Genomic DNA, 12500 nt, shown 5'->3' with positions numbered 1-12500 from the left:
TAGGACTCCCGCAGTACCGTGATGGCAGAGTGTGTGTGTGGCGAGACCTCAGGCTGCCTGTTACCAAAACAAACACAGCTTCCTGAACTGTATACACACCTTAATCTGAGCCACTGGGACAAAGCAGAGGGCATGTATGTGAAATGTAGGCTGGTGTTTGGGAAGCACTGAGGAGTCCTGCATCACTGATCGCACTTCACTTCGAGTGCTTGTCTGCTTATTTTTGGAAATTTAGCATAAAAGTAGAAATATTTTGCAACACACTTGAAACTGTGGCTATAAACCCTCTTTGGTCTCTGTGATTTTGCTCATATGTACTATATTTCTAATAGTATGTTAGCACTATCTAACACTGGTGCACATAAATATCTTAGATATAAACATTTGAAGTTTGTAATAGACATTAACGTTACACTATTTGGACAAAAGTATTGGGACACCTAGACATTACACCTTCAGGAGCTTTTATGAATCCCGTTCTAAATCCATAGGCATTGACATGGAGTTGGTTCCCCTTTGCAGCTGTAACAGCTTCCACTCTTCTGGGAAGCTTCCTACAAGATTTTGGAGAGCTAGTTCATCTTAAAGGTGCTGGATGGAGTTGAGGTCAGTGTTCTGTGAGGGTCAGTCAAGCTTTTCCACACCAAACTCACCCAGCCAGGCCTTTATGCAGCTGTTTTGTGCAGTGGGGCTCAGTCATGAAGGGAATAGAAAAGGTTCTTTCCCAAACTGTTCCCACAAAGTTGAAAGCATAGAATTGGCCAAAATGGCCTAAACCAGCCCCTGAAAAACAGTAATACCACTCACAGTTAATTGTGGAATATCTAGGAGGGAAGAAATTTCACCAACTGTCTTTCTGCAACAGTGTCTTCCTATTACAGTGCCATGCCTGGATTCAGTGAGCTCTTTAGAACGACCCAGTCCTTTTCTAAATGTTTATAAGGCAGGCAGCATGGCTAGGTGCTTGATTTGGTACTGATCTGGTTTGATTTGAAGTTGTGTCCCAATACGTTTGTCCACATGGTGTATATTTGAGCTTATATATATCAGTTTTACAGTAACTCTTTCAGCAAGTCCCGAGTCCTGGCATAGAGCTCCCATTCCTTTTTTTTGACTCCTATTCACAGTTGATCTTCCAGAAGGCCCAGAGTGACCTTTTTTGTCATGAAATTGGTCCCAATGTAAATCATAATGTGATTGGTTGATTCTTTTATCGTTTCATAATTAAATTGCTGGTTAATGTAGTGTGTAAGGCCTTCAGTCCAGCTCCTGAAGTCCTAACCAATGGGAGAGCTTGCTTGGCTGTATCTACCTTGAAACCACCAAAACAGCAGTGGAGCAGTAGAGCTTCGACACTCTAAAGATGATGATAACATGAAATAAAAATGAACACACCCAGCATTCTAGATAATCTGATAACAGCTATTAAAACTAGATTAAAATGATCAATAATAAAAAAAAAATGCAGAGTGATTGTGCAGCTTATGCAATTCCCTAGTGTTGCTGGGTTGTTGTTAGGGTTGATATGGTATTCCAGATGGTTACTATGTGGTTGCTATGGCATTCCAGGTGAATGCTACGGTGTTGCTATGATATCCCATGTGGTTATTAGGGTGATGCTAACCAGTTGCTATGGTATCTCTAGTGGTTGTTAGGGTGTTGTTATGTGGTTGCTATGGCGTCCAAAGTTCTTTTCTAGGCTGTTGCTGTGTGTTTGCTGTGCTGTCTCTGGTGGTCGCTAGGGTGTTCCTAGGCAGTTCCTTTGGTATCCCACATGGTTGCTTGGGTGTTATTGAATAAATGTGAAGTGGGGTGCTTTTTTTTTTTTTTGCCCACACACTTTCAGCATTCATTCCTATGTAAACATGAAAATTTGCATTAAACATGCACTGTTTAAAAACCACACATCCAATCAAAAATATGTGTGTAAGCACACCATTCCTGATCAGACTGAGCAATCTGGAGTCAAAGCAGTGATATCTCGTAAACTGCGAGCTAGCGGAAATAAATCAGGCAGAAAAAATTTGAAAACAGTTGCTCTAAAACGCTACTTTAAAATTTCCCAATGAATTTCAAAATAGAAAAGCTTGAAAATCACTTGGAAACAAATCTTATTCCCTTAACTTACATTCAAACTTAAGAACATTAGTGTTGTGCGTTGCAAAGCAGCGCTAAAGATCTCCGTCGATTTCCATTCTGTCTACAGAATGGCCACTAGAGGGCCTGATGACTTTCATAATTCAGTTTAAGTGTCTGATCATTTGTTGATGAATGAAGTAACTACACTTATTTGTTAAGGTTTCACATTACCAGTTCAGAACACAAATGGAGAATAGGTGTGTGTGTGTGTGTGTGTGTGTGTGTGTGTGTGTGTGTGTGTGTTCATGTAACAGAACATATTTTTGACCAATCAGGTCACAGACTGCATGTGTGTATCTATTTAAAGGCCTTAAGTGGCTTCAAAATAGAGATATGACCCTGATTCAGAGGAAGACGATGTGATGCTGTTTCCTGTTGATCTGCTCTGAGAAATGCCAGTGTGGTGTGTGTGTGTGTGTGTGTGTGTGTGTGTGTGTGTGCTGGCTAGAGGGCAAACGTCACATCTGCCACCGTGTCTCTCGGGACACCAGGCCATGAGAACCAACCTCCCCCTCACACAGATCCCAATGAATGCTCCTGATCTGAGTCCCCAGAAATCAACCAAATAATCAAACAATTCAGTATCTTTTTACTAATCGTTTTTTTATTACTTTAAATTATGAAAACATTTAAAAATGAGTCATTGTCTATTGAAATGATTGCTGAGTTGAAACTGAAAAACATCAAAAACGTTGTTTTTTTCAGTTTTCTAGGCTTTTTGAAAAAGGCTGATGACCTTTACATTGTGTATAAATTTCATGATGAGCGGAAAAAAAGAAACGAAGAAAAGAACATTAAAAGTAAAGTTTGGTTTTTCCTTTTCCTGTAAAGTTACCATTCTGGAGATATGAGGTTTTTGATATGAGGAGTTTTGTTTGACAGCTGAGGAGTTTTGTTTGAGGACAGGAGTTTTGTTTGATGGCTGAGGAGTTTTGTTTAGACAACTGAGGAGTTTTGTTTGATGACTGAGGAGTTTTGTTTGATGGCTGAGGAGTTTTGTTTGATGACTGAGGAGTTTTGTTTGACAACTGAGGAGTTTTGTTTGATGACTGAGGAGTTTTGTTTGATGACTGAGGAGTTTTGTTTGATCACTGAGGAGTTTTGTTTGATGACTGAGGAGTTTTGTTTGGTGACTGAGGAGTTTTGTTTAGATGACTGAGGAGGTTTGTTTGAGGACAGGAGTTTTGTTTGATGGCTGAGGAGTTTGGTTTAGACGACTGAGGAGTTTTGTTTGATGACTGAGGAGTTTTGTTTGGTGACTGAGGAGTTTTGTTCGACGACTGAGGAGTTTTGTTCGACGACTGAGGAGTTTTGTTTGGTGACTGAGGAGTTTTGTTTGATGACTGAGGAGTTTTGTTTGATCACTGAGGAGTTTTGTTTGACGACTGAGGAGTTTTGTTTGATCACTGAGGAGTTTTGTTTGACGACTGAGGAGTTTTGTTTGATGACTGAGGAGTTTTGTTTGACGACTGAGGAGTTTAGTTTGATGACTGAGGAGTTTTGTTTGGTGACTGAGGAGTTTTTTTTTATCACTGAGGAGTTTTGTTTGACGACGGAGGAGTTTTGTTTGGTGACTGAGGGGTTTTGTTTGATGATTGAGGAGTTTTGTTTGATCACTGAGGAGTTTTGTTTGATGACTGAGGAGTTTTGTTTGATGACTGAGGAGTTTTGTTTGATCACTGAGGAGTTTTGTTTGACGACTGAGGAGTTTTGTTTGGTGACTGAGGGGTTTTGTTTGACGACTGAGGAGTTTTGTTTGGTGACTGAGGAGTTTTGTTCGACGACTGAGGAGTTTTGTTCGACGACTGAGGAGTTTTGTTTGGTGACTGAGGAGTTTTGTTTGATGACTGAGGAGTTTTGTTTGATCACTGAGGAGTTTTGTTTGATGACTGAGGAGTTTTGTTTGATCACTGAGGAGTTTTGTTTGACGACTGAGGAGTTTTGTTTGACGACTGAGGAGTTTTGTTTGATGACAGGAGTTTTGTTTGACGACTGAGGAGTTTAGTTTGATGACTGAGGAGTTTTGTTTGGTGACTGAGGAGTTTTTTTTGATCACTGAGGAGTTTTGTTTGATGACTGAGGAGTTTTGTTTGATCACTGAGGAGTTTTGTTTGATGACGGAGGAGTTTTGTTTGGTGACTGAGGGGTTTTGTTTGATGATTGAGGAGTTTTGTTTGATCACTGAGGAGTTTTGTTTGATGACTGAGGAGTTTTGTTTGATGACTGAGGAGTTTTGTTTGATCACTGAGGAGTTTTGTTTGACGACTGAGGAGTTTTGTTTGGTGACTGAGGGGTTTTGTTTGATGACTGAGGAGTTTTGTTTGGTGACTGAGGAGTTTTGTTCGACGACTGAGGAGTTTTGTTCGACGACTGAGGAGTTTTGTTTGGTGACTGAGGAGTTTTGTTTGATGGCTGAGGAGTTTTGTTTGATCACTGAGGGGTTTTGTTTGATGACTGAGGAGTTTTGTTTGATGGCTGAGGAGTTTTGTTTGATGACTGAGGAGTTTTGTTTGACAACTGAGGAGTTTTGTTTGATGACTGAGGAGTTTTGTTTGATGACTGAGGAGTTTTGTTTGATCACTGAGGAGTTTTGTTTGGTGACTGAGGAGTTTTGTTCGACGACTGAGGAGTTTTGTTCGACGACTGAGGAGTTTTGTTTGGTGACTGAGGAGTTTTGTTTGATGACTGAGGAGTTTTGTTTGATCACTGAGGAGTTTTGTTTGATGACTGAGGAGTTTTGTTTGATCACTGAGGAGTTTTGTTTGACGACTGAGGAGTTTTGTTTGACGACTGAGGAGTTTTGTTTGATGACAGGAGTTTTGTTTGACGACTGAGGAGTTTAGTTTGATGACTGAGGAGTTTTGTTTGGTGACTGAGGAGTTTTTTTTGATCACTGAGGAGTTTTGTTTGATGACTGAGGAGTTTTGTTTGATCACTGAGGAGTTTTGTTTGACGACGGAGGAGTTTTGTTTGGTGACTGAGGGGTTTTGTTTGATGATTGAGGAGTTTTGTTTGATCACTGAGGAGTTTTGTTTGATGACTGAGGAGTTTTGTTTGATGACTGAGGAGTTTTGTTTGATCACTGAGGAGTTTTGTTTGACGACTGAGGAGTTTTGTTTGGTGACTGAGGGGTTTTGTTTGATGACTGAGGAGTTTTGTTTGGTGACTGAGGAGTTTTGTTCAACGACTGAGGAGTTTTGTTCGACGACTGAGGAGTTTTGTTTGGTGACTGAGGAGTTTTGTTTGATGGCTGAGGAGTTTTGTTTGATCACTGAGGGGTTTTGTTTGATGACTGAGGAGTTTTGTTTGATGGCTGAGGAGTTTTGTTTGATGACTGAGGAGTTTTGTTTGACAACTGAGGAGTTTTGTTTGATGACTGAGGAGTTTTGTTTGATGACTGAGGAGTTTTGTTTGATCACTGAGGAGTTTTGTTTGATGACTGAGGAGTTTTGTTTGGTGACTGAGGAGTTTTGTTTAGATGACTGAGGAGGTTTGTTTGAGGACAGGAGTTTTGTTTGATGGCTGAGGAGTTTTGTTTAGACGACTGAGGAGTTTTGTTTGATGACTGAGGAGTTTTGTTTGGTGACTGAGGAGTTTTGTTCGACGACTGAGGAGTTTTGTTCGACGACTGAGGAGTTTTGTTTGATGACTGAGGAGTTTTGTTTGACGACTGAGGAGTTTAGTTTCATGACTGAGGAGTTTTGTTTGGTGACTGAGGAGTTTTTTTTTTATCACTGAGGAGTTTTGTTTGACGACGGAGGAATTTTGTTTGGTGACTGAGGGGTTTTGTTTGATGATTGAGGAGTTTTGTTTGATCACTGAGGAGTTTTGTTTGATGACTGAGGAGTTTTGTTTGATGACTGAGGAGTTTTGTTTGATGACTGAGGAGTTTTGTTTGACGACTGAGGAGTTTTGTTTGGTGACTGAGGGGTTTTGTTTGATGACTGAGGAGTTTTGTTTGGTGACTGAGGAGTTTTGTTCGACGACTGAGGAGTTTTGTTCGACGACTGAGGAGTTTTGTTTGGTGACTGAGGAGTTTTGTTTGATGACTGAGGAGTTTTGTTTGATCACTGAGGAGTTTTGTTTGATGACTGAGGGGTTTTGTTTGATGATTGAGGAGTTTTGTTTGATCACTGAGGAGTTTTGTTTGATGACTGAGGAGTTTTGTTTGATGACTGAGGAGTTTTGTTTGACGACTGAGGAGTTTTGTTTGGTGACTGAGGGGTTTTGTTTGATGACTGAGGAGTTTTGTTTGGTGACTGAGGAGTTTTGTTCGACGACTGAGGAGTTTTGTTCGACGACTGAGGAGTTTTGTTTGGTGACTGAGGAGTTTTGTTTGATGACTGAGGAGTTTTGTTTGATCACTGAGGAGTTTTGTTTGATGACTGAGGGGTTTTGTTTGATGATTGAGGAGTTTTGTTTGATCACTGAGGAGTTTTGTTTGATGACTGAGGAGTTTTGTTTGATGACTGAGGAGTTTTGTTTGATCACTGAGGAGTTTTGTTTGACGACTGAGGAGTTTTGTTTGGTGACTGAGGGTTTTGTTTGATGACTGAGGAGTTTTGTTTGGTGACTGAGGAGTTTTGTTCGACGACTGAGGAGTTTTGTTCGACGACTGAGGAGTTTTGTTTGGTGACTGAGGAGTTTTGTTTGATGACTGAGGAGTTTTGTTTGATCTCTGAGGAGTTTTGTTTGATGACTGAGGAGTTTTGTTTGATCACTGAGGAGTTTTGTTTGACGACTGAGGAGTTTTGTTTGACGACTGAGGAGTTTTGTTTGATCACTGAGGATTTTTGTTTGACGACTGAGGAGTTTTGTTTGATGACTGAGGAGTTTTGTTTGGTGACTGAGGAGTTTTTTTTGATCACTGAGGAGTTTTGTTTGATGACTGAGGAGTTTTGTTTGATCACTGAGGAGTTTTGTTTGACGACGGAGGAGTTTTGTTTGGTGACTGAGGGGTTTTGTTTGATGATTGAGGAGTTTTGTTTGATGACTGAGGAGTTTTGTTTGATGACTGAGGAGTTTTGTTTGATCACTGAGGAGTTTTGTTTGACGACTGAGGAGTTTTGTTTGGTGACTGAGGGGTTTTGTTTGATGATTGAGGAGTTTTGTTTGATGACTGAGGAGTTTTGTTTGATGACTGAGGAGTTTTGTTTGGTGACTGAGGGGTTTTGTTTGATGACTGAGGAGTTTTGTTTGGTGACTGAGGGGTTTTGTTTGATGACTGAGGAGTTTTGTTTGACAACTGAGGAGTTTTGTTTGATGACTGAGGAGTTTTGTTTGATGACTGAGGAGTTTTGTTTGGTGACTGAGGGGTTTGTTTGATGACTGAGGAGTTTTGTTTGGTGACTGAGGGGTTTTGTTTGATGACTGAGGGGTTTTGTTTGGTGACTGAAGGGTTTTGTTTGATGACTGAGGGGTTTTGTTTGGTGACTGAAGGGTTTTGTTTGATGACTGAGGAGTTTTGTCTGGTGACTGAGGGGTTTTGTTTGATGACTGAGGAGTTTTGTTTGATGACTGAGGAGTTTTGTTTGATCACTGAGGAGTTTTGTTTGATGACTGAGGAGTTTTGTTTGATCACTGAGGAGTTTTGTTTGATGACTGAGGAGTTTTGTTTGACGACTGAGGAGTTTTGTTTGATGACTGAGGAGTTTTGTTTGATCACTGAGGAGTTTTGTTTGACGACTGAGGAGTTTTGTTTGACGACTGAGGAGTTTTGTTTGATGACTGAGGAGTTTTGTTTGGTGACTGAGGAGTTTTTTTTTGATCACTGAGGAGTTTTGTTTGATGACTGAGGAGTTTTGTTTGATCACTGAGGAGTTTTGTTTGATGACTGAGGAGTTTTGTTTGACGACTGAGGAATTTTGTTTGATCACTGAGGAGTTTTGTTTGACGACTGAGGAGTTTTGTTTGATGACTGAGGAGTTTTGTTTGACGACTGAGGAGTTTTGTTTGATGACTGAGGAGTTTTGTTTGACGACTGAGGAGTTTTGTTTGATGACTGAGGAGTTTTGTTTGGTGACTGAGGAGTTTTTTTTGATCACTGAGGAGTTTTGTTTGATGACTGAGGAGTTTTGTTTGATCACTGAGGAGTTTTGTTTGACGACGGAGGAGTTTTGTTTGATGATTGAGGAGTTTTGTTTGATGACTGAGGAGTTTTGTTTGATGACTGAGGAGTTTTGTTTGATCACTGAGGAGTTTTGTTTGATGCTTGAGGAGTTTTGTTTGATCACTGAGGAGTTTTGTTTGACGACTGAGGAGTTTTGTTTGGTGACTGAGGAGTTTTGTTTGATGACTGAGGAGTTTTGTTTGATCTCTGAGGAGTTTTGTTTGATGACTGAGGAGTTTTGTTTGATCACTGAGGAGTTTTGTTTGACGACTGAGGAGTTTTGTTTGACGACTGAGGAGTTTTGTTTGATCACTGAGGATTTTTGTTTGACGACTGAGGAGTTTTGTTTGATGACTGAGGAGTTTTGTTTGGTGACTGAGGAGTTTTTTTTGATCACTGAGGAGTTTTGTTTGATGACTGAGGAGTTTTGTTTGATCACTGAGGAGTTTTGTTTGACGACGGAGGAGTTTTGTTTGGTGACTGAGGGGTTTTGTTTGATGATTGAGGAGTTTTGTTTGATGACTGAGGAGTTTTGTTTGATGACTGAGGAGTTTTGTTTGATCACTGAGGAGTTTTGTTTGACGACTGAGGAGTTTTGTTTGGTGACTGAGGGGTTTTGTTTGATGATTGAGGAGTTTTGTTTGATGACTGAGGAGTTTTGTTTGATGACTGAGGAGTTTTGTTTGGTGACTGAGGGGTTTTGTTTGATGACTGAGGAGTTTTGTTTGGTGACTGAGGGGTTTTGTTTGATGACTGAGGAGTTTTGTTTGACAACTGAGGAGTTTTGTTTGATGACTGAGGAGTTTTGTTTGATGACTGAGGAGTTTTGTTTGGTGACTGAGGGGTTTGTTTGATGACTGAGGAGTTTTGTTTGGTGACTGAGGGGTTTTGTTTGATGACTGAGGGGTTTTGTTTGGTGACTGAAGGGTTTTGTTTGATGACTGAGGGGTTTTGTTTGGTGACTGAAGGGTTTTGTTTGATGACTGAGGAGTTTTGTCTGGTGACTGAGGGGTTTTGTTTGATGACTGAGGAGTTTTGTTTGATGACTGAGGAGTTTTGTTTGATCACTGAGGAGTTTTGTTTGATGACTGAGGAGTTTTGTTTGATCACTGAGGAGTTTTGTTTGATGACTGAGGAGTTTTGTTTGACGACTGAGGAGTTTTGTTTGATCACTGAGGAGTTTTGTTTGACGACTGAAGAGTTTTGTTTGATGACTGAGGAGTTTTGTTTGACGACTGAGGAGTTTTGTTTGATGACTGAGGAGTTTTGTTTGGTGACTGAGGAGTTTTTTTTGATCACTGAGGAGTTTTGTTTGATGACTGAGGAGTTTTGTTTGATCACTGAGGAGTTTTGTTTGATGACTGAGGAGTTTTGTTTGACGACTGAGGAATTTTGTTTGATCACTGAGTTTTGTTTGACGACTGAGGAGTTTTGTTTGATGACTGAGGAGTTTTGTTTGACGACTGAGGAGTTTTGTTTGATGACTGAGGAGTTTTGTTTGACGACTGAGGAGTTTTGTTTGATGACTGAGGAGTTTTGTTTGGTGACTGAGGAGTTTTTTTTGATCACTGAGGAGTTTTGTTTGATGACTGAGGAGTTTTGTTTGATCACTGAGGAGTTTTGTTTGACGACGGAGGAGTTTTGTTTGATGATTGAGGAGTTTTGTTTGATGACTGAGGAGTTTTGTTTGATGACTGAGGAGTTTTGTTTGATGACTTAGGAGTTTTGTTTGATCACTGAGGAGTTTTGTTTGACGACTGAGGAGTTTTGTTTGGTGACTGAGGGGTTTTGTTTGATGACTGAGGAGTTTTGTTTGATGACTGAGGAGTTTTGTTTGATGACTGAGGAGTTTTGTTTGGTGACTGAGGGGTTTTGTTTGATGACTGAGGAGTTTTGTTTGGTGACTGAGGGGTTTTGTTTGATGACTGAGAGGTTTTGTTTGGTGACTGAAGGGTTTTGTTTGATGACTGAGGAGTTTTGTTTGGTGACTGAGGGGTTTTGTTTGGTGACTGAGGAGTTTTGTTTGATCACTGAGGAGTTTTGTTTGGTGACTGAGGGGTTTTGTTTGATCACTGAGGAGTTTTGTTTGACGACTGAGGGGTTTTGTTTGATGACTGAGGAGTTTTGTTTGGTGACTGAGGGGTTTTGTTTGATCACTGAGGAGTTTTGTTTGACGACTGAGGGGTTTTGTTTGATGACTGAGGGGTTTTGTTTGACGACTGAGGAGTTTTGTTTGATGACTGAGGAGTTTTGTTTGACGACTGAGGGGTTTTGTTTGATGAATGAGGAGTTTTGTTTGATGACTGAGGAGTTTTGTTTGGTGACTGAGGGGTTTTGTTTGGTGACTGAGGGGTTTTGTTTGATCACTGAGGAGTTTTGTTTGATGACTGAGGAGTTTTGTTTGGTGACTGAGGGGTTTTGTTTGATGACTGAGGAGTTTTGTTTGACGACTGAGGGGTTTTGTTTGACGACTGAGGAGTTTTGTTTGACGACTGAGGGGTTTTGTTTGACGACTGAGGAGTTTTGTTCGACGACTGAGGAGTTTTGTTTGACGACTGAGGGGTTTTGTTTGGTGACTGAGGAGTTTTGTTTGATGTACTCTGAGGTAACTCTGAGGTAAGAGTTAAACTAAAAGCTAAAGTTAGGTAGCTTTCTGTTTGGCTACTTCACCTCAGTTCGGCTTGTTTGTTTGTAGCATCCATTTAGCCACAGAATTAAGACAGACATGCTGTTTTCTGCGTGATTTTGCGGAAGACAGAGGTAAAAGTTACACAAATGTTCACGTGGCTGTATCTTTTAACTATCTACACACTTTACCTCAGATTAGCTCATTTTCTCTGCCTGAGAGATTAAAAAACACACATCTGGCATCCATTATTGTGCTAAATTCAGACAGAATTGCTGTTTTCTTTACACACTTGTTTGACGACTGAGGTAAAAATTACACTAAACAGTAAAGTTATCAAGGTAGCTACCTGTTTAGGTGGTTTAACTTAGCATTAATTTTGCCACAGAATAAAGAAGGAATTGCTGTTTTCTTTATGATTTTGTGTTATATTCAAGGCAAGACTTACACTAAAGCTGGCCTGGTTGTATTTATTAGCTTATAACTCAGTGGCTAGGCCAGTAGTTAGGATTGATTGACACCACAGGGTTTACCAATGTTTGTATGATGTCTTTGCATAATGCATGCTGGGTACTGTAACATGAACACAAGATATAATCATAAATTCTTTAAAAAGACGACTAAAAAGTGGTGAAAACTGAGGCCTATTGTCTATCAAACTTGTTTGTTTATTTATTTATTTGTTTATTTGTCTTTAGTCATCACTAAATATGGTAGGACTGTTGGAAAAAGAATGTCAATAGGGCGCATACATATTGATTAACGTTGGCAGGCTGCGATATTCATAATAATAATATTTTTGCCACAAATAATTCTATGTTTCTGTGGCATGATATGCTATTTAGAGTGTAAACTGCTGGGATATGTAGTTAGAGTGACATTTAGTCAGAAGCATTGATAAAGAGCTCTGAACAGTTGTTGTGATTGTGAAACGTGAGGAATCTGAGGGTTAAAGGGCAGCTGTCCCCAGTTAAAAACAAAAAAGGGCAATTTCACAGATTTTTCAAGATGCATAATTCAATTATTAGGACGTAAACAAGGTCATTCAGAGTGGTTTGGTGTGAAATGCTCTGTTCTAGAGAAATGTCAGGACTGTTCACAGTGGTGCTGATAGGAACCAGACGTCCACCTGTAAAAGCTCCCTCACAGAAAGTTCCTACATAAAATGGTTATGAATTCACTGCCTGATGTTAAAAATACATGAAGGGTGTTACAAGGCAAAATATTCCCCCTCAAAAAATTTTTTTTTTCAGATGTTTCACCATTTTACATGTGTAATTTGACTGGTGGTTCTGGATAGTAAATAAAATGTCTATATTTAGTTGTTGTTTTGATGCAGTACTACTGGAGTCAATGTAAAACCACTCCAGTAATGTGTGTGGTGGAGGGAGGTGGGGGAGGAGTCAGGGTGTCAGTTTTGAGTAGCTGTCAGCTGGTGTGATGTCGGAGCGTCTGCGTGCACACGCTGCCATTAACAATTCCTCGCTTTTTAACACGGTTATCAAATCACCACTGCAGCTGTCTGCACTAACACGCACACACAGTGTCTACTACACTAACACACACATGCACACACCAAACAGCCCCTAATCCAGGCATGAAGCCATACTCACTCACACACACTGT

The sequence above is a fragment of the Pygocentrus nattereri genome, chromosome 16 (assembly GCF_015220715.1).
Source record: "Pygocentrus nattereri isolate fPygNat1 chromosome 16, fPygNat1.pri, whole genome shotgun sequence".
In the NCBI taxonomy this organism is placed as follows: Eukaryota; Metazoa; Chordata; class Actinopteri; order Characiformes; family Serrasalmidae; genus Pygocentrus; species Pygocentrus nattereri.
This window is presented reverse-complemented; position numbering follows the sequence as displayed.